Here is a 21,906-nt window from a genome sequence, read left to right on the forward strand (position 1 = left end):
CACCAATTCTAAGACTCGATTACTCTCCCATCCATGTCTGACACTCACATTGCAGAACTTTTATCTCTATTCCCTCCATCAGAAGTATCTAAGCCCTTGTACACACGGTCGGAGAATCTGTCGGAATGAGTCTTATCGGACCGCGTCGTCAGATAATCCGACTGTGTGTGGTATGCATCGGACTGATTCCGTCCGAATCTCCGTCCGATCCAAATTTCCAACATGTTGGAAAGATTTCCAGACCAACTGGGCCGGACGGACCTAATCCGATCATGTGTAGAGCATTTTCATCGGACCAAGTGCCACGCATTCAAATTCCGACACGGAAGTGCTCGTTCAGGTAAAACTACTGCTCGTAAGCGATATAGCACATTCGTCACGCTGCAATGTTAAAAAATCAGTCATCAAGCGCATTCTCTTGATCTTTAACAATGCTGCAAGAACAAACTTCTTTTGATGCTCATAGTCACACACACTTCTCCCGAACGGATTTCATTACTCTTTTTTAACCATTTCAGCAATACAATTTTACTTTAAGTCACATCTACACAATGTTTGTTATTTTATTTTATTTTTTTTGGATGTTTTTTTTTGGGGGGGGGGGGATTCCCTAAAAAACTCCTTTGAAGACACTGGTCATTTCTCCTTTTTTGAACTTTTTATTTTTGGGTATAAACTTATAACAACAACATTATTTTATTTTTTAGATTTTATTTTTTTAATCTACAGGAGGTTGTTTAGTGTTGGTACCCCTTGTTATTTATTTTACTTTGTATTTTGGAAATGTACCTGCCTGCTCACAAATAAACTCTACTTTTTGAAGGAAAACATATTACACAAGTATTTCATCAAACAAAAATAAAATTTATTTTTTTTGCTTGAAAAGAAAACTAGGAACGCAGCACTGGAGAAACTTATTAACTTTGGTGCAGCCTTTGGCCCCCAGGGCAGACATGACTAAATGAGATATTAAAAAATTGGTGGCCTGAGGAGTAGAAATCTCAGGGAGAGAAGTCCGCTCCTGAAGTCCTCGAGAGCAGGAAATTCAGATGCCCAGGATGGTGATCTTGAACAGGCTGCATCTTCTGGCACACCTGACTCATCCCAGGCCATCACTCTCTGGTCTTCCTTTGGGACTTCCCACCAGGCATCCTTCCAGGCTGTGGCTGGGCTCCTCTAGCTGGGGCAGGAGGAGGAGGGCGTTGTTGGACCTCCTGGCTGCCACTTGCCACAGCCTCCCCCCGACTAAGGTCTTCCTGTGTATGAAAAGGGGACATAGTTTTAGTTTTTTGATCATCAATCACAACATTCTGTGCTCCTGGCTTTTGCTATTTGACTGTTACCAAATAGAACAGACTATCATTCTGACACCAGCATTTTTCTTTCCCGTCCCAATCATTTTTGGTCACTACTGTCTATTGAGATGTAAACCACTTGGAGAAATCTCAACTTACTGATCAATAAGAACATCTAATCTAGTTAACATCATTAACCACTTGCCGACCGCCGCACGCCGATGTACGTCGGCAGAATGGCACGGGCAGGCATAAGCACATACATGTACGTGATTTGCCTCCCGCGGGTCGGGGGCCCGATCGGGCCCCCGCCCGGTGCCTGCGGCGGTCGGTTTTCGTTCGGGAGCGATCCCGGACGAGGGGACGGCCATTCATTCATGGCCACCCCCTCGCGATCGCTCCCGACGAATGGAAATCCCCGGTGACATCACTTCCTCTCCTGTAATGTAAACACAGGAGAGGAAGTGATGTATTCTCTCCTCCGTGTCGGTATTTTTCGTTCCGACACGGAGGAGAGCGGATCAGTGAGTTGCACCAACACATCCCACACACAGTAGAACATGCCAGGCACACTCACACCCCCCCTTTACCCCCCGATCACCCCCCCAATTACCCCTGCCCCCCAGTCACAGTGACACCAATGTCATTTTTTTTTTATTTTTTTTTTTTTTTGCATTGGTGTCATTTGTGACTGTAATAACTGTTAGGGCAGTTAGGGTTAGCCCCCTTTAGTTCTAATGTACCCCCCTAACCCCCCCAATAAAGGTTTAACCCCGTGATCACCCCCCGTCGCCAGTGTCACTAAGGCTGGGTTCACATTGCAGCGGTTTATGAGAACGAATGTGATTCGCACCGCACTGCAGTGCAAATCACATCCGATCTCTGTGCGATTCGAGTTCAGCCATTCGCCGCACCCGCCGCACCCGCCACACCCGCCGCACCCGCCGCAAATTCGCACGGGACCCTTTTTTTGGCCCGCAGCAGAATCGGATCGCATGGGTGTTCACACCATGCGATCCGAGTTTGCAGATCGCACTGCGATATGCGAACTGATCTGGGGGTGTCAGTAACATTTCACTGACACTCCCAGCAGTTCGCATAGGGCAGTGTGAACTGCCGCCGGGAGGCATGCGATGCGGGAACCCGCCGCGGATTCGCGGCGTTTCCGCATCGCTCCAGTGTGAACCCAGCCTAATAAGCGATCATTTTTCTGATCGCCGTATTAGTGTCACAGGTGACGCTAGTTAGGCAGGTAGGTATTTAGGTTCGCCGCAGCTTTTTATAGCGCTAGGGACCCCCATATACTACCGCATAAAGCCCCCTGATTGCCCCCTAGTTAACCCTTTCACCAGTGATCACCATATAACTGTTACAGGTGACGCTGGTTGGTTAGTTATTTTTTTATAGTTTCAGGGCACCCGCCATTTATTACCTAATAAAGGTTTAACCCCCTGATCACCCGGCAGGTGTCATTTGTGACTAATAACTGTTAGGGCAGTTAGGGTTAGCCCCCTTTAGTTCTAAGGTACCCCCCTAACCCCCCCAATAAAGGTTTAACCCCGCGATCACCCCCCGTCGCCAGTGTCACTAAGGCTGGGTTCACATTGCAGCGGTTTATGAGAACGGATGTGATTCGCACCGCACTGCAGTGCAAATCACATCCGATCTCTGTGCGATTCGAGTTCAGCTATACAGATAGTATGGCTGAATTCGTGTCGCACCCGCCGCACCCGCCGCAAACTCGCACGGGACCCTTTTTTTGGTCCGCAGCAGAATCGGATCGCATGGGTGTTCACACCATGCGATCCAAGTTTGCAGATCGCACTGCGATATGCGAACTGATCTGGGGGTGTCATTAACATTTCACTGACACTCCCAGCAGTTCGCATAGGGCAGTGTGAACTGCCGCCGGGAGGCATGCGATGCGGGAACCCGCCGCGCATTCGTGGCGTTCCCGCATCGCTCCAGTGTGAACCCAGCCTAATAAGCGATCGTTTTTCTGATCGCTGTATTAGTGTCACAGGTGACGCTAGTTAGGCAGGTAGGTATTTAGGTTCGCCGCAGCTTTTTATAGCGCCAGGGACCCCCATATACTACCGCATAAAGCCCCCTGATTGCCCCCTAGTTAACCCTTTCACCAGTGATCACCATATAACTGTTACAGGTGACGCTGGTTGGTTAGTTATTTTTTTATAGTTTCAGGGCACCCGCCATTTATTACCTAGTCTCACTAGTGTACCCCTAAATTTAGGGGTGTCTACTTTCTAAAATGGGGTCATTTGGGGGGGGGGGTTTGTGCCATCTTGGCATTTTATGGCCTTCAAAACTGTAACGCCCTTAGAAAGCCTGAAGGCGGTGCTTGGTTTTTGGGGCCCCGTACGCGGCTAGGCTCCCAAAAAGTCCCACATATGTGGTATCCCCGTACTCAGGAGAAGCAGCAGAATTTATTTTGGGGTGTCATTTCACATATGCCCATAGCATGTGTGAGCAATATATCATTTAGTGACAACTTTGTGTAAAAAAAAAAAAAAATTTTTTTTTTGTCATTATTCAATCGCTTGAGGCAAAAAAATAAAATATTCAATGGGCTCAACATGCCTCTTATCAATTTCCTTAGGGGGTCTACTTTCCAAAATGGGGTCATTTGGGGGGGTTTTGTACTGCCCTGTCATTTTAGCACCTCAAGAAATGAGATAGGCAGTCGTAAACTAAAAGCTGCGTAAATTCCAGAAAACGTACCTTAGTTTGTAGATGTGACAACTTTTGCGCAAACCAATAAATATACAATTATTGACTTTTTTTTTACCAAAGACATGTGGCTGAATACATTTTGGCCTAAATGTATGACTAAAATTGAGTTTATTGGATTTTTCTAATAACAAAAAGTAGAAAATATCATTTTTTTTATATCGCAAAAAATAAAAATCGCAGAGGCAATCAAATACCATCAAAAGAAAGCTCTATTTGTGGGAAGAAAAGGACGCAAATTTTGTTTGGGTACAACATTGCATGACCGCGCAATTACCAGTTAAAGCAGCGCAGTGCCAAAGTGTAAAAAGACCTCTGGTCATTTACCAGCAAAATGGTCCGGTCTGAAAGTGGTTAAATGTAACACAAGAAATATGTTCAACAATGCAATACCTGTCTCAAGCTAGGCCCCACCACATGGTGTTGCCTGGATGGCCCAGGTTGGTCATCAGAAGCCTCAGCTGGGGGTGAAGGATGCCTTGGAGGAAGCATGGAGAGTGGTGGCCTGAGTGGTGGCCTGGGTACCCCCTGGTCTAACAGAAAATGCAGCCTGTCAAAGTGCACCATCCTGGGGTAGTAAACAGCATCTGGATCTCCTGCTCTCAAGGACTCCAGGTGCTTCTTCCTCTCCCTGAAATATGTAAGCTTCATGGTCACAATTTTGCGATTCAGATATGTCATGTCTGCCGTGGGGACCCTGATCTGCACCAAAGCAAGCAGTTTCTCAGGTGCTGCGTTCCTCTTGGATCTGTCATAATAAAATTTGTTGTGGAACTGCTACAGGCAGGGCATCTCCATGTATAGCTCGAGGAAGAGCCCCATAAAGTTGGGATTGGTGAATGGGTCCATTTTCTTTGCAAGACACAACACAAGACAAACCCTCAAATACTAATAATAAAATTAAAATCCCTCCTAATCTTGTCCCAACAGCGGCCTAGATACAAGCAGTCTAGTCTAGTGAAGCACAAAGTTCAAAATGTTACCTTCGTTTCCACGTTCGCCGCGTCCGTGACTCACACTCTCCTCCCAGATCGTACGGACGATACACATGTGTGGCGTTTTATATACAGTGCGCATGCGTGAAACTCCGCCCGCCCCTGACGTTCTTTACAGACTATTCCCCGCCCCTTCGCTTCCCGCGCAGTGGGGAGAGCACATGGCGGAGAGAACGCAGGTGCGCAATAATAGTTCCACTAACGAGGAGGAGGGTGAGGAAAGCCCGGAGCCAGAAACGTCCCGATCCAGGAAGACAAGATTTAAGGCCTCAAATATGTCTTTTGGAGAGATGTTGGAGATGGTCCACATATTGAACAGGACCGACTATGATGGGAAGTATGGACCTTACCCAAACCCAAATATCAGAAAGACCAAGATCATGAATAAAGTTGTGAAGAGTCTTCTGAAGAATTTTGGGGTACGCCGATCCAAGGATCAACTGAGAAAACGCTGGTCAGACCTGAAACTGAGGGAGCACGAGCAGTACGTAAGGATCAAGCGTGTTCTTAAAAAAAGTAAGTAGTTGTCGTGTGTTCATATCATTATTCTTGCTTGCATACATGCTCCATGTGCTTGGATTTCATGTTGTGCATTTTAAAATGGCCACTTTCAAGGTCATGGTTTCGTTCGTTCGTATGAAACATTGTTCTGCAGGGAAGTATTCCAGCTTAACAAAGTGGCAGCAATAATGTTCTCACCTTGTAACTCGGCCCAAAAAAAACAATTGGACAACACTTCCAAGCAATGTTTCATATTCCTATTTATGCCCTCTGTGTGCTAATTAATCTTTGTTTACATTCTCATAGGGGAGAGAAGACTCGGCAAGTATGAGGACACCAGGGACCATGAGGACACCAGGGACCACACCCCTCCCAAAGAAGGGCAACTTTCAAAAGCAGAAACAGAGGAGCAAGAGCAGGAGGAGGAGGAAGAAGGAGAGATCGTGGAGGTTGGCCAAATTGTCACCACAACAGGTGAGTGTCGGAGAACACAGCTTCCGGTAAGCTCATCAATGTATATCACCATATTTGGATTACATGGTGTGTTTGTTTGTTTTTTTCTAGGTGATGTGGAGGAAGATTCCTGTTTTACCAGTGAAAGTGCCCAGATCTTGATCGGGGAGATAATGGTGTGCAATAGGGATTTGGAAATTGTACAACAAAACATCAATGATGTTAAAAATAAAATGAAGAACATCATTGATGTTTTGGGGAGAGTGTGAAAACGAAAAAACTAGATAGGGTTTTATTTTTGTTTTAGAAAAAAAAAGGTGGATTTAGCATAATTCCAAATTTGGAAGATGCACAGAGTGTGTAAACATGCGCTATCTCCCATCATGGGGGATCAATGTACATGTTTTGTGGAAAGTGTCTGAGATGAAGGGGTTGCAGCCCCAAAGCATGTACATTGATCCCCCATGATGGGAGATAGCACATGTTGACACACTGTGTGCATCTTCCAAATTTGTATTTTTCAGGGGTCAGACCCCAGGCAATATCAGCCCAGTTTGTACATACTCAGGTCTGATATTGTCTTCACTTTTCCAAGTTGAACTTGGTAAGTTCCTGTGGCTTCCTTTTTCATTGGGCTTACAATGTATTTGTAGTCAAATTTGAGTTTGTGCTGAGGAGTGTGATTTACTAAAGGCAACTCCACTTTGCACTCCAAGTGCAGTTTCAGGTGTACTTTTGCAGTGCACTTGTAGTGCATAGTGGATGTGCCTTTAGTAAAAAGCACCCACAGTGAGGTGTAAATTTGGACAATCATGCCATTTTCCTGCCAGGGTGCGGAAAATGAGCATGATTTAGATCAGTCATGCACTACACATTAGTTAACAAAAAGAAGGTGTGTGTGTAGCAGACCAACAACATAATAAGATTATCTGAAGAAGAGACTGTCCCCTCATCTCACTCTGAACTTGGGTTTGCACTGTTGCTGAAAAAGGCACAACTTGACAAAAAATGGCAAAGTGGGAGGCCACAGTCTGCCATTCCTGTTGCGTTGAAGGACACTGTGTAGTGACACAAGAAAACAAACTAGTAATTTGACAAATCAACATTGCATGCAGATTAGACACCCACATTTTTGAAGACAATTAGTATAACATTTTTTAAAATGAGTATTTAAAGCCTAAAGTATAAGGTCCCCTTATGAGACTCCTAACCCCCCCATCCCCCCCATCTGATGGGCCCTTGTTAAAAAATGAGGGGGGGTGTTTAGGAGAGGTAACCCTCTCCACTTGATTGAGAGCTGAATGCGTAAATAATGTGTGATACTTTGTGAAGCCCCTCCTTAGTTACACTATTGGCAACCCACCGGACAGGTAAGAAGTGTCATAATAACAAAATGGAAGGACATTTTGACATTATGCTATTACATAGCAATAAAATGAATATGTTGAAAAAATAAAACTAGCATTTGAAAGTATTGAGGCAGGCCCTTACTCTACATGCTTTGGTGAATTTGTCCATAAATGTGATCATGAAAAAGGTATTTAGAGTGTGTATTGGGTTGGGTCAAGTCATGAGATAGAAGATTGCTATCAGCTGAGGTAACAGTTGGGGAGAGGGGGGTTACTAATGAGTTTGGCACAACTCCAAAAAACAATAAAAAGGTCACTTTGCATGAATTGAAGCACACACATCACATTTGTAGAGATTTTAGGGGGTGTTTAGGGAAAAGCAATACTATGGAGCTGCCAAAAGACATTGTCAAGTGACTAGACTCTAGTTTTAGGGGCCAAGAAGAGCATGGTGGGGAAGTTAGTGAGGCAAATCCGCATGAGGACAAAGGGGCAGAGTATATGAATTAGAGCATATTACAATGATGGTAATTAGGGAATGAGGAAAGAAATGCAAGACATTAGCAATCATGAAATACATAGAATGTGATGTTTATGGTTAAAAATTAGCATAATATAGTCCTTTAGCAGGAGCTGAATGATGGCAGAACAGGTATAATAGGAATAATGATCCCCAGAGCCTGGGGGAGATGCCTGTAGAGAACTTGAGGTCCTGAAGGTTCGTCTACGTACTCATCGTACAGTTTGTGCTGTGCAGGGGTTCTTACTTTGACTTTGACACAAGCCAAAGGGCTTGTGTCAAAGTCAAAGTAAGAACCCCTGCACAGCACAAGCTGTACGATGAGGACGTAGACGAAACATGTTTGGAAAACGGTCGGGTGGTCAGAACGGACACCAGAAAGCAACGCTAAACAGCAAGGCCTGAAAGGACGACCTGAATAGCAGAAGCAAGCAGACACTAAAAAATGCCTTTCAAAGCGTACTATACCAAGATAGAGTCCACAATGAGAAGCAAATACTTAATGACTGCACGCACTGATTATCAGATACGCAAAGACAAGCAGAAACTTAAGAGCAGTAGCGATCTGAATCACTAATCTGAAAAGCGTGAATCGTCTTTCACCAAACTTCTACTAAAACACGAGATCAGCAGAAGGAGCACAAAGGGTGCCGGACGTGGTGCTGAACTTCCTTTTTCTAGTCCCGCCATACACGGCTTACGTCACCGTGTTCTTGGCAACCGCAAAATAAGACAACTTGGCCCGACCGTGTGTATGCAACAGTTTCGGGCACAATCCGTCGGACTCAATCCGACGGGCAAAATCCGACGGATTTGGTTGCCGAAATCTCCGACCGTGTGTACGTGGGCTAAGGCCATTAAATCCCTCCCCCTACACAAATCTCCCAGCCATGATGACTTTGTGAACGAATATTACAGACAATTCCATGATCGCTTGACTCCTTACTTGACCATTACCTTTAATAGCATCATAGATCTTTGATCCTGCCCCCAAAAATTCTTAGAATCTATCATTGTAACCATACTGAAGCCAGGTAAACCCTCAGACAATCCTTCAAACTACCACCCTTTCTCGCACCTTAACTCAGACACCAATATATACGCAAATATTTTGGCTAATCATATATTCCAATTCCCACTGTATTGTATTCACCCTGACCAGATAGGGTTCATCCCTGGCCGCCAGACCTCTGATGGCACCCGACGCTCCATCAAACGTATACAATGGGCCGAACGTCACAGCATACCTTCTCTCTTAATCCCTCTTGCTGCTGAAAAAGCATTTGATAGAGCACATTGGACAAATATGACTGAGTCCGAGTCCTATCAGCCATCACCACCTTATACACATGCCCAACAGCCAAGATTTGGACTTCAGGTTTCCTCTCAGCTCTATTCTCCATTACAAATGATGTGCTCTCTCCCCCATTATTTTCTCTCTTATTATGGCACCCCCAGATATAGTTCCCCCATATCTGGAATAAAAGTTGGAATAAAAGTTGACAATATCCAACACAAAATTGGCCTTTACGCTGATGACGTACGTAATATTTTTTTTAACCTTACACTCACTAAATCCTCTCAGCCAATTACTGTACCACTTTGGTACCCTCTCTTTATATAAACTAAACCATAGCAAATGTCATATTCTCTCCATTGGCCTTACACCTTCCACTAAACATCATATCATGACCAATGTGCCTTTCCCGTGGGCTCCTCTTTCCTCTCTACAATATTTAGGAATCTAATTATCCTCCAACAGTTCTATAATATTACATAATCATTTCTCCACCCTTGTCTCTAAAATCACTCACCTTAGTTCTTCTCTCCAAAATGTATCAGCATCATGGGCAGGACGTATTGCTCTAGTTAAGATGTTTTTATTCCCTCATAACTTATATGTGTTCCAAGCCCTCCTGATACCCTTTCTGTCAGCTAATCTGCAGAAACTGCAATCCATTTTGAATAATCTAATCTGGCGAGGCAAAGGCCCTCGGATCAAAGCCACAAGCCCCCTCCATCCTACTAAACTTACAGGCTTGGGTTCTCCCAATATCACACTGTACTCTAAAGCCACAATCTTAATCCAAATATGCTCCTGGTGGAGACCCAGCCCTACAACATCCTGGAATCAAATCAAAAAAACTGCCCTAGGGAACAATCTTAAATCCTTTTTAGGAGCCACGATACCTCATTCTCAACCTCAAAAGTACTTCTTGGACACTATCAATGTGGCACACAGGATCTGGTCAATCTCGTTGCAACCCTACAAAAAATACATATGCACTCCCTGGAATCCCTCATACCTGATCTGTCTACCCGCTCCTGGGAATCCGATGGAATACTTACAGTTGGACAACTTTATTTCCAAAACCGCATATGCTCTTTTCAAGAACTCTGCTCATACTTTCCCATTCCACACTCCTCATTTTTTAAATACCTACAAATCCCTCATGTCCTGAGAAACATTCAAATCCGCAGCTCGGTCCTCATAGACTCCATCTTGGACATAATTAGATGAACCTACACAAAGGACCACCCCCATGCCTATTGTTGTCTACTCCATCTCAACTAGATAAATCCAAGCAAATGTCAATCTAGGAACAAGCTCTATCCTTTTCCTCTATGCTTAAACAATGGCAACAAGCTCAAGCTCCCCCATTTAAATATTCCCACTGTATTTCTCATTGGAAATCCTTACCAAAGCTAATCTATCACTGGTACCTCACTCCACTGAAAATAAGCTATGATTTATCCTAACCAATCACCTCTGTGCTGTAGACAATGTGGAACTTCAGGATCTTCTCTCCATATTTGGTGACAATGCCCTATTATTCAACCATTCCAGGCCCAACTATTTCAACTAATAGCTGCTACCATCAAAATGGATATACCTACAGAACCAAAATTGTCTTTATTTAGCATAGGCATGGACTCCTGGCCTGACAAATCTCATCTTACATATCTCACTTACTCACAAGTGGAAGCCAAAACTTTGAGCCCTGTGACTGTTGCAAGGAGAGGTCTGCAATTATTCCTGACAGAAAGCCCTCAAATCTGGATGCTCTTTTTCTGAACAGACACAGCACCATCACCAGACCAATCTGGAATATCCTGTTTTTCTGTCCATACATCTACAATTAAAGTGGTTGTAAACCCTTACAACACACTTTGACCTACAGGTACGCCTAGATTGAGGCTTACCTGTAGGTCCAAGAAATATCTCCTAAACCTACACGGTTTAGGAGATATTTGCCAAAAGACAGGCACCGCTGTCTACGGCGCATGCGCCATAGACAGCGGTGCACAGGCGCACCGTCAACGGCGAATATGCCGCGTGTGGGGGCTCCCGTGCGCATGCGTGGGAGTGACGTAATCGCGGCTTCGCCGGATGACAGCCGCTGAGCATCGAGACCTGCCGAGAAGATGGATACGCCGGACTACAGGGGACAGCGGTGACTTCGCTGGCTCCTGTGTCAGGTAAGTGACACATAATGGACTACTATGCGATGCATAGTAGTCCATTATGCTTTACCTTTGCAGGGAGTGAAAGAGGAAGTAAACTCATCAGGGGTTACTTCCTCTTTAAACAGCATCAGAAACCAGCAAGGGAGGTAAACCTGTACCGGAACTCAGCTACATGGGTGCAGATCAGATAAAGGAATGTACTGTTTCACTTGCTTACCTCCCTCAACCTGACGCTGCAAATAATTTGGCTACACTCTGTCTTGTTTTTTGACACATGTGCTTCTATTCAGAGAGCTCTCTATACTATCCGGGAACTCTGTATCCCATTCATCTCAATAGTTCTCTACGTTTGTGACCTTCAAGTGCTTACACAAACACCCAGGCAGGACTGCATTTAACCAGTTCATTACTGAGGCTACTATCTCCAGCAGAAGAAATTACTATTTAGTGCTGTTTATATATTTTTTTCAAGCTATTTATTATTGATTGTCTTCCCTCATGCTTTATACTGCAAGCTGCCTATTTGAGGATACTGCATAATTGTGGGGTATGTCTGTTGTGATTACCTGTTTTATAGTTTGTGGGTTAAATTGTTTATAATAAAGAATTCTATTTATTTGTAAAAATGCCTGGGCGTTCCTTGAGCAAAAATCCTTTCCAGACCCTTGTGGGTCCCTTTGCAGTCTTCCTCCTTTTCCTGGCTATTTTTTAGTGCATATCTTAATTCAGAGGAACCTGCCTATTTTTATTATTTTCTATTTATTACAACAATAGGCATTAGGCAAATTGTCTGGGGATGGTGTAGTGTTATTTCCATATTATCATTTTGATTTGGACACACTCTCCTCCATTCAGACATATATTATTGGTTGGAATCTCCTGATCAAATGCTCCTTTTTTTCAGTACTTACAAATCTCATGCCCTACTCACCCATTTCTTTATAGTAGCAAGGCTCTCCATTGCACGCAACTGGAAATCACCAACACCACCCGACATCAACAGTGTTATGCCTTGTACACACTGTCGGCCATTCCAACAACAAAATCCATTGGATTTTTTCCAACGGATTTTGTGCCAAATTTGTCTTGCATACACACGGTTGGTCAAAGTTTCTGGAAAATCCGATCGTTTGGAACGTGGTGACGTTTGTTGTGTACGACGGGACTATGTAGAGTCTAGTAGCCAATAGCTTTGATCTCCTAATTTAATATGAGCATGTGTGGCACTTTGTCTGTTGGAATTCTCTACAAATGATAGGAAAAAGTATGATCAGATTTTGTTGTCGGAAAATTTTAGATCCAGCTCTCAAACTTTTTCCGTTGGGATTTCCGACGGAAAAAGTCCGATAGAGCCCACACACGATCGGATTTTCCGACAACATAATCCGATCGGACCTTTTCCATCCGATATATCTATATCTATGTCTATATCTATATCTATATATATATATATATATATATATATATATATATATATATATATATATATATATATATATATATATATATATAATGCTGTTTGGGAGTTATAAGTGACTTTTTGATTTAAACTAGTAAACAAAAAGTATCAGAAAAAACTTGGTCTTAACATTACAATTATAGTTAACATGGAAGGGGGTCAGGTTATAGCAGCAAATTTTTCAAGCAACGGTAAATGTGTTGCACAGATTAGTCAGCCTATATTGTGCCATTTGAAATAGATACACATCACAAAGTGGTATGTGTTAGCGCTTGTTGAAATAATATGGAATAAAATTTAACATTTCACCATTAACTGCATGGTGCATAGATGTGAAAGCTAGCTTTAATAAAAATGCAGAGTTTTTCTTTTATATGTATATGGATGTGATCAGTTTAATGCAAATAATCTCATTGATGTTTGTTAATTTATTCTTCTCATTTGTTAATGAAAACAATTGTTAATACATTGTTGTATGAAAAAGAATCACCGTTAACACACTACATACAGAAAACACTACACTACCACTACAACACACTACATACAGAAAACAATTACAGTGTTTAGTACATAAGTGAAACTTAATATGAAACAAAAGAATAAGGAGTTATTCACACGGCTCCTCTCACCACCCTTGGCGGCCATTCAAAATAGCTTTCCCCTATACTCATCCATACTCAGGAGTATTCCCTGCCTTGGGGTTATCATCTAGCATTGCAGGAGAATCTTCCCAACAAAACCAAATTTTTGTGAATTTTTGCCTCATATCTCATTCAATATAAGGGGATATTTGCACTGATCATTGCTTTCCATGCCTCAATAGTAAGATGCTCAGTATGCATCCATCGCCTAACAATTAATTTCCTCACATAGAAGAAGAGTATTCTAATCAATTCCTTTTGTTGCATTAGTCATCTCCTCATCCCAACCCCCCCCCCCCCCCCCAGTTAAACATATAAAAGGGTTATAAACATTTGGAAAAAACAAAATTATTCCCCGTGAAGTGCATCCAGAATGGTCTAACCTTGGGGCACCCCCAAAATATATGCAAGATGGACCCTTCTGACACCCGACACTTATGAAATATTGCAGTATCTTTTTTCCACATCTCTATTGCAGGTGGATCATCCTATTAGTATATGCAATAACTATGGGTAAATATGTACATAAGACCTCCAGCTACACCTAATTAGACAACTCTGGTACAATTTTTAGCCACCTTTTACAAGCTCTCTCTACCGGTTTCTATTTGATATTTATTTTATTTTACATCATACATTTTACATTTCCAGTAGGAGGAGTAAGGCTCCTGATGTCAGTAAATATTTATTGCCAATGCTGGCACATCCAAATATATGCCAGTATTTATTTTTAATAAAGATGGCCAGTAACCCCCATATAGATTAGCTAGCCATTAACAAGCTCCTGTCTGTACTATATAGTGCAGAAAGGGTGATGCTTCACTATGATGGCTGACCTCAGTTCTACAGACTATCACTCTAAAATATGTGCTTTGTTTGCTGGCTTTAGTGGCTAACTTTATTATTCATTCTTGTAAGATGGCCCTGGTAAAAAAAAAAAAATAGTACAGGAAGAATGTGCTTTTTGATACAATAAAAGTGTAAAAAGAGACAAAAAGAATTAATAAATAGCTTGTCTCACATAAGGCTTTTCATTTTATGTTCATGTCTTAAGCGAATGTGTGAATAGACAGATCAGTCACCTTGAGGAAATTTTCCTCAATTATCAAATAGCCAGCTTGAATAGGGTCTCCATTATCCCTAATAACCTTGACTAGTATTATTGACTGACAGATATTTTGAGAGCCACAGTAGCAGATATTTTACTCTCTGCCATGCACAATGTTATTCTGAAAGAAGAAGGAAAGTCTTATATTTAATGTTTAAAAATTATGAGGTTTCCAATTGTATTTGAATGGTTTTATGTTGCCTATAAAAGTATCTACATTTAAAAAAAAAAAAAATCTGTGTCCACTATGTAACAACTTCTAAAAAAAATGGGATCTTGTGTATTAAAGCTTGAAAAGGGAGGCATTTTTGTGGGATTATTCTATTACATGAGATTACTTTGTGCTTGATTCATCATTTTTATTCAAATATAGTTGGCATCCCAGCATATTTAGAAATCAACAGTACCACATGCTAATTTACTGTTCCTTTTCAGGGAGCACTAGAGGGCACACACACATATGCACACATTTCATATAGCATGGATTGTTTATTTTTTTTATATAGAGCAATAAACTATACTACTATAAACTACTTTCTATCACATACCTGGTTGGAGGCCAAGGTAAATAGCAGGCTTCCCTTACACCTTTGTTCCAAACACCCCTGAATTGGAGCACAGGGAGAAAGAGGGCACAGAGGCTTCATTCTCTGGAAAGCATGGCTGTAAAATGCTTATGTAGGCTAACAGTTAAAGGGGAACTTCCCCCTCATCATAAAAAAACAAAACAAATAAACCTTTAAAGGCTAGTTTCCCCTTCATTATAACATGTTACATGTTACACCCATATTTAGGGTGTAACTTGTAATGTTACTGTGCAGCAGTCCCCCTCACCCCCTGACACACTTTAAAAACAATGCAGCTGTGCGGGGCTCCACCCATACAGCCACATCATTTATTCACAGAAATCTGGGAATGAATAAACTACAAGTCCCGTCTGCCACCACAGCTGACAGACTTGTAGTTCCAATGGACTGTTCAGCACATCTGCTGTTCATTCACTCTTCCGACAGCTGCGAAACTGACAGTCCGTTTGGAGATATGGGCTCAGAGCCGTAGGAAGATGCACATTTTTTAATCTGCAAAAACACGTGCATTTATTATTTTCTTAAAGGTGAGCTTATCCTTTAAAAATGTTTAGTAATGGTAATCTACTAACAAACAAAAAAGTGACAACCACCCCAACCTATAACTAGCCTTTGCGGTAAGGTGCACATGGAAGAGCAATACAAACAATCAAATGATTTCCCAGCACACTTACCAGCCAGTCTGCAAAACAACCAAATTGACCCTGTGTAACAACTTACATTAAAAACAGAGGGTTTTGTTTGCACACATTTGCAAATATTTGCATAAGCTGCAGTGCCCATGTCAAGGCCCCTCTGTAAAAAGCAGTCCTTCTTTATTATTTTGCTTCTTTTGCTTCCAATTATTTTCATGGTGGCCATTTTACTAAGGGCAGGTGAATTCATATACCTCAACATGTTCATATAACTCTGCCCAGAACTTTAAGTCTGCCTCCTGAAACATGTGACAAGTACTTTCCAGGATGCAGTTGTAAGCCCATGGTGACATCACCAGTGTCTTAAAGAAACCAGTAAAATTACAGAAATTATAAGTAAAATAAAAAAAATGTATTTAACTAATGCATGTAAGAGGACTTCATATCAGCTAGATAGAAGAGATACATGCTGCTGTCATTTTTAGTGAAAGGGAGAAAGGGTTTGCATTAAAGCGGAGTTCCACCCAAAAAAAGAACTTCCGCTTTAAGTGATGGTGATCCCCTGACATGCCACATGTGGCATGTCATTTTTTGGGGGGGAGTAGGTACCCTCTTTTTAGAAGCACCTAGGTTCCACTTTCTCCCTGGGCTCCACAGTGCCGTAAGGAAGTTCACCTCTCCCCCCTCCCTCCCTGCAATCTTCTGGGACATGTCGCAGGTCTCAGAAGATTGCCCAGCCATTCACAGCACGCAGCGTGGCTCACACATGTCAGTGCATGCCCGGCTGTGAAGCCACAGCCAGACTCCCACAGTAAGAATGCCAGAGCCGTGGAGAGGAGCGGGGCTTTATACGTCTGCATCACTGGACCATGGGACAGGTAAGTGTCTGATTATTAAAAGTCAGCAGCTACATTTTTGGAGCTGCTGGCTTTTAATTTATTTTCTGACGGAACTCCGCTTTAAGGTTAGTCTGGTGAACACCAACTAGTGCCTGAAGGAAAGGATTATATCCCAATGAAAGCAGGGGATGTCAAGCTGTATTTAATATATGACTCAGATCAGGGCCATCTTTAATATAGATTGGGCCCTGGGCAAGATTTTTCTTGGGCCCCCCATGCAATATTTTTCTTGGGCCCCCCCCCCATGCAATTTCCCTCTCCACCTACTCTGAAACATTCATACATTCTGTATCAGATCAGGCAGCAATTGCGATTGGGTGCCAGCAGTTACAGCATATCATTACTGCTTACTACTAGTTTCTAGAGGTTACAGCACATGTTACGGCTCACTGATTAGTTGCTAGAGGTTACAGCACATCACCTCCTCTCAGCAGGGGAGCATGATATACATAGGAATGCCGCCTTTATTTACAAATCAATGCCGCCAGCCGCAACTATTTACTTAGTATTGTCGCCGCTATTTACATATGAATGCTGGTTATTTACATGTAAACACAGAGTCTGCAGGTGAGTCACTTGCACACAACAATAGGGCAGAGCTGGGCAGCATTAGTACCAGCACTTCACACAGATATTAGGACATAGCACAGGAATAAAACTGCAAGGGACAAGATAATTTAAACCTGGATAGTTGGCAAGTATGAGGCAGCTGTTTTGGGCCCCACAACAATGACAGGGCCCAGGGCAGCTGCCCCTTTTGCCCTGCCTTAAAGACGGCCCTGACTCAGATCTCTAAGGAGATCTGCTGAGGAGAAGAGACATACATATATGCCAGACTGAAGTTGATCTTTATTCACTCTGTGAACATCATTAAACACATCAAGAAAAGTGATTGTAAGGGAAAAGTTGTTCTAATGCAACTTACACACCCTTCAGTAAAAAGTTGCAGTTCTCCATTAAATCTAGCAAGGGGAGGCATAATACGCCCCTAACTTGATGTTTTCACAGGCTCCCTCCATGCTGGATAACTGGTCTCTTGATCCCAATTCTCTTGGATGGTCATACTACTACCATCCGTATGATCATGCGAACAGCCAATCCACACTCATGATCGAAGATGACTAAAACACCACCTACCATGGGACTAAGTTACCACTACCAGACAAGTATTTGTCTCCAATTGAACCCCCTAGAAAAAAAATGATTTTTATGTGTATGTGGGGGCTTAAAATCTTAAATACAGGCTTAACCATTGCACCAAACACACATGTATATTTAAACATTCCTATATGATAACACTCCCACATTCCCCAATAATATATATATATATATATATATATATATATATATATATATATATATATATATATATATATATATATATATATAAAATGTTCTCTTTTACAATTAGTGCTATTGTGGACAAAGAAATAAGAATAATCTAAACAAACAACAGTGTCAAGAATCAATGAAATAGCCAAACCTAAAAAATTCTAAACCAGTGGCTGCAAACATAAACTTGTGTTCCCACAGTACTCAAACATATATACATAAATAAATAGATATAAATTGATACATACAGTAGGTGGCGCACTATTATTTATAAGAAAAAGACAACTATATTATGTATATTTACTATTAACTATTATGTATATTTAATTGATCTTTTTAGTGCCAGACCCCAAATTCAAATGTTTATGTTTTAAAACGGTCAAAACCTAAAAGGTAGGCGAGATTTTAATGGCAAAAATCCAAAATATAATTTTAAAAAAGTATAACGTTTATTTAAAGAATTATTAGATAAACCAATGATCATTCAGTGCAATTCAAAAATATCTAAGCAAAACCAAATTACAAATCACCCAGTTGCTGCTAACACTGAACAAGCGTCTTCACATCTTACAATTATAAACCCAAAACCAGTGCTGCGCTACCAGTACATAACTAAATTATCCTAATAATATAGTGATAATAATCATATAAATAAGCTATGGACCACAAATAAGAGCATATCAATTTCCAAAATAAAGTGACAAAAAAATCTTGTGATACAATAATCATACAATTGTCCATGAAAAAAAACAAAAAAAAAACAAAGTTAGTTGAAAAAATGATTCCAAACATCAAAAGAATGTTCCAATCATCCAAACGTGTTGCTCCATCGCAATGTGCAAAAAAGATCAAATATATGTGCAAGTGCTCGCCACCCCCAGTGTGCTCTGGTCGCTCACCTCATACTTTGACCCCTGTTTCACCAGCGGATCAAAATCAGCAGGTCCTCACTGGGGATAATCAAAGGATCTATCTGGCATGCTGCTGGTGTACTGCTCCTCTATGTCTCTCACTCAACTCTGCCGGCTCTCTGAGCTTTGAATCTCTCTCAAAGATATTGGATATAGAACAAAAATAACAGAATCTAGTGCTCCCTGTTTAAAACTTTTAAACAAACTGATAAAAATAAATGCAAAGTAATCATAACAAAATAAATAAAACCGCGCTGAGACCCCAAAAAAACATTTTTTTTCCTACTTATCAAGCAAGAAAAAATATTTTCAGATGAATAACCAAGAAATTAATCTTAAAAATAAATACAAATAATTGAGAAAAAATTTCAAATGAATGTTCAAAGGATGTAAGGCTGCTGCTCCACTGTGGGATACACACACATAGAAATAGATAAAAAACAGAAAAAAGGAGCTGCGCCAAATAATAAAAAACAAATCAATAAACCAAACACTATAAGAAAAAGTCCATGGAAAGTTTATGTTATTCAGGAAAGGAAAGCGATCGCACCACAGTGATTACACACCTCCTTATCGCTATTGTGCCCAGCCACCGACAAATAAGTGCGCTTACCAGACGGTAAAAGCACAAGGAGCGTTTATAATCCCAAGCCAACGACAGCTCCTCGCCTTCACCAAACACTTTGTCACTCAGGAACGAACGATCCATATATTGAAGAATCACATGCCGCTCCGCATTCTCATCAGTACCCAAATTGCACGTTCATAATATAAAAAGAAAAGAAGCCTCCCATAGTGAAAAACTTCAATGCTCTTTTAATTATAATAGAAATGCACTTACATAAAAACCAAAGATTTTCACATATAAAAACAAGCCGGCCGACAAAACGAGAGCCCGTCCTCCTCTCGTAATACGTGGTGACGTCACAGTGTGCCCTCCCATACGCGTTTCGTCATACGTGACGTTTTCAATGGGGAACAGGCCCGCCGCAACGCACCACCATTAAATAGGGCCAGACCTCGTTCTGAGACATAGAGGTCCGGCAAATGAAACCATCTTAGTTGTGGGCAAAACAACTATATCTCCCAACATAATATAAGGGTAAAAATAAAAGGAACGTTGTAACGCGGATGTCACTCCCCAGACTGTTCTTCAAATGTTGACACCTAAAAATGTAATTAAAGAAACGAAAAAAAATGTATATATATATATATTAAGTACCCAAATTATATTAATATTGTATCCCATAAAAGACAATGATGATACAATACCAATATTACCCTCGTATCTCCTCAATAATCCCTGTGTCAAAAATGATAAAAAAACTAAACTAATATTAAAGCTGTACTATACCCAAAAAACTTGTGATACCTAAAAAAATATGTAAATATATAAAAAAAATATATAAAAAATATATAACATATATAATATAATAATATTTCTGTATTTCCCATGCATATGTACATGAAATACAGAACAAAAAAAAATACATCTTATATAAAGTGAATCAAAACACCCTAGATAGGGCATAAATATGTGAACCAAATCCCTTAAATGTGCTATACTAACCTTATGCACACATATTATAATTACCCCGCATATAAATAAAATTAGTGATAGACATTAACCAGAATAGTACCACCCAATAGTTCTCTTTTTTAGCAGCAAAACCGAAAAGAAAACCCCAAAAAATTAGACTATTTATGTATAAAAATAAAAATAAAATAAAATAATACTGATGATAAAAAATAATACTAATGAGAAAAATATGAAAAATATGAAGTACTCATAAGCATAGAACTCAAGCAGGGCTATACAGGTAATGCACAGTTTCTGCAAGCTGCGAGATGGGCCAGGGATGACATCTACAGACAAAGCTCCACCCCTATACACGTTATGTCAATAGGCGTGACTTCTTCAGTAGGGGTCTGATATTTGGAACAATAATTTTAATTTTTTTTTTTTTTTTTGATGGACTATTGTATGATCACTGTATCACAAGATTTTTAGTCACTTTATTTTGGATATTAATATTCTCGTATTTGTGGTATATAGCTTATTTATAGGATTATTATCACTATATTATTAGGTTAATTTAGTTATGTAGTGGTAGTGCAGCACTGGTTTTGGGTTTATTACAAAATTAAATTTCTTTTAAAATAACAGCAGCCATTTTCAATAAAAATTGAATTTCCATTAAATGGAAAATGTCTGTTATTTTAAAAGAAATTTAATTTTGTAATAAAGTGAAAATACTACTACTAACTGCGCTACTATATATATATAAACCGGGCAACTGGTTGCTGCGTAACACAAAAAGGTGTTCCCACGAATTATAAAACAAGGTAAGTAGTGAAGCGCAACCAGACCCAAATAGGAGGGCTGAAATAAGTGAACAATAACAAAATAGTGAACAAAAACTGGTCACTAAGTAATAAACAAGAAATAGTCCATAAAATCAATGACTGTTGCTAGTAGATTCAAAATGTGAATGATCATAAAATGCAAGGTGAAACACTCTTCTTAGTGCACACAGCTAGGTCTTCATAAGTGACAATTCAAACGTTAGTGATTAAGCACACCATCGTATCCACCACCGGTCTCATATGTGCTCACCTCGCATGGAGACCCACTATAGGGTATAATGGCACCTACCCCTCAGTGGTAACAATCCAGCACTCTGTAATTCCTCTGTCCTAAATGGGACTTCCAATCTCTCAGGTGAAGTTCCTTGTGGTATTTGTATCATAAGGGTAGGAAAAAACTCAACATAGTGTTTTACTGCTTTAAAAACTTTTAATAAAAACACAATGTATACAACTCACATTTGCAGATGCACTATCCTGGTGCATGCAGGTAAAACACTTGTATGACAGAATTTTATAATCACTGGATCACTGAGACATCCACAACTCCTCAGCACTGTGTCCCCAGTAGGGACTGTTTCTTGGATGTGTGTGATGATGTCACAGGCCCCGCCTCAATGCATTTCATCACTAAGCTC

Source organism: Lithobates pipiens, unplaced genomic scaffold, assembly GCF_037356315.1.
Source record: "Lithobates pipiens isolate NorthernLeopardFrog02 unplaced genomic scaffold, aLitPip1_a1.2 Scaffold_13, whole genome shotgun sequence".
Classification (NCBI taxonomy): domain Eukaryota; kingdom Metazoa; phylum Chordata; class Amphibia; order Anura; family Ranidae; genus Lithobates; species Lithobates pipiens.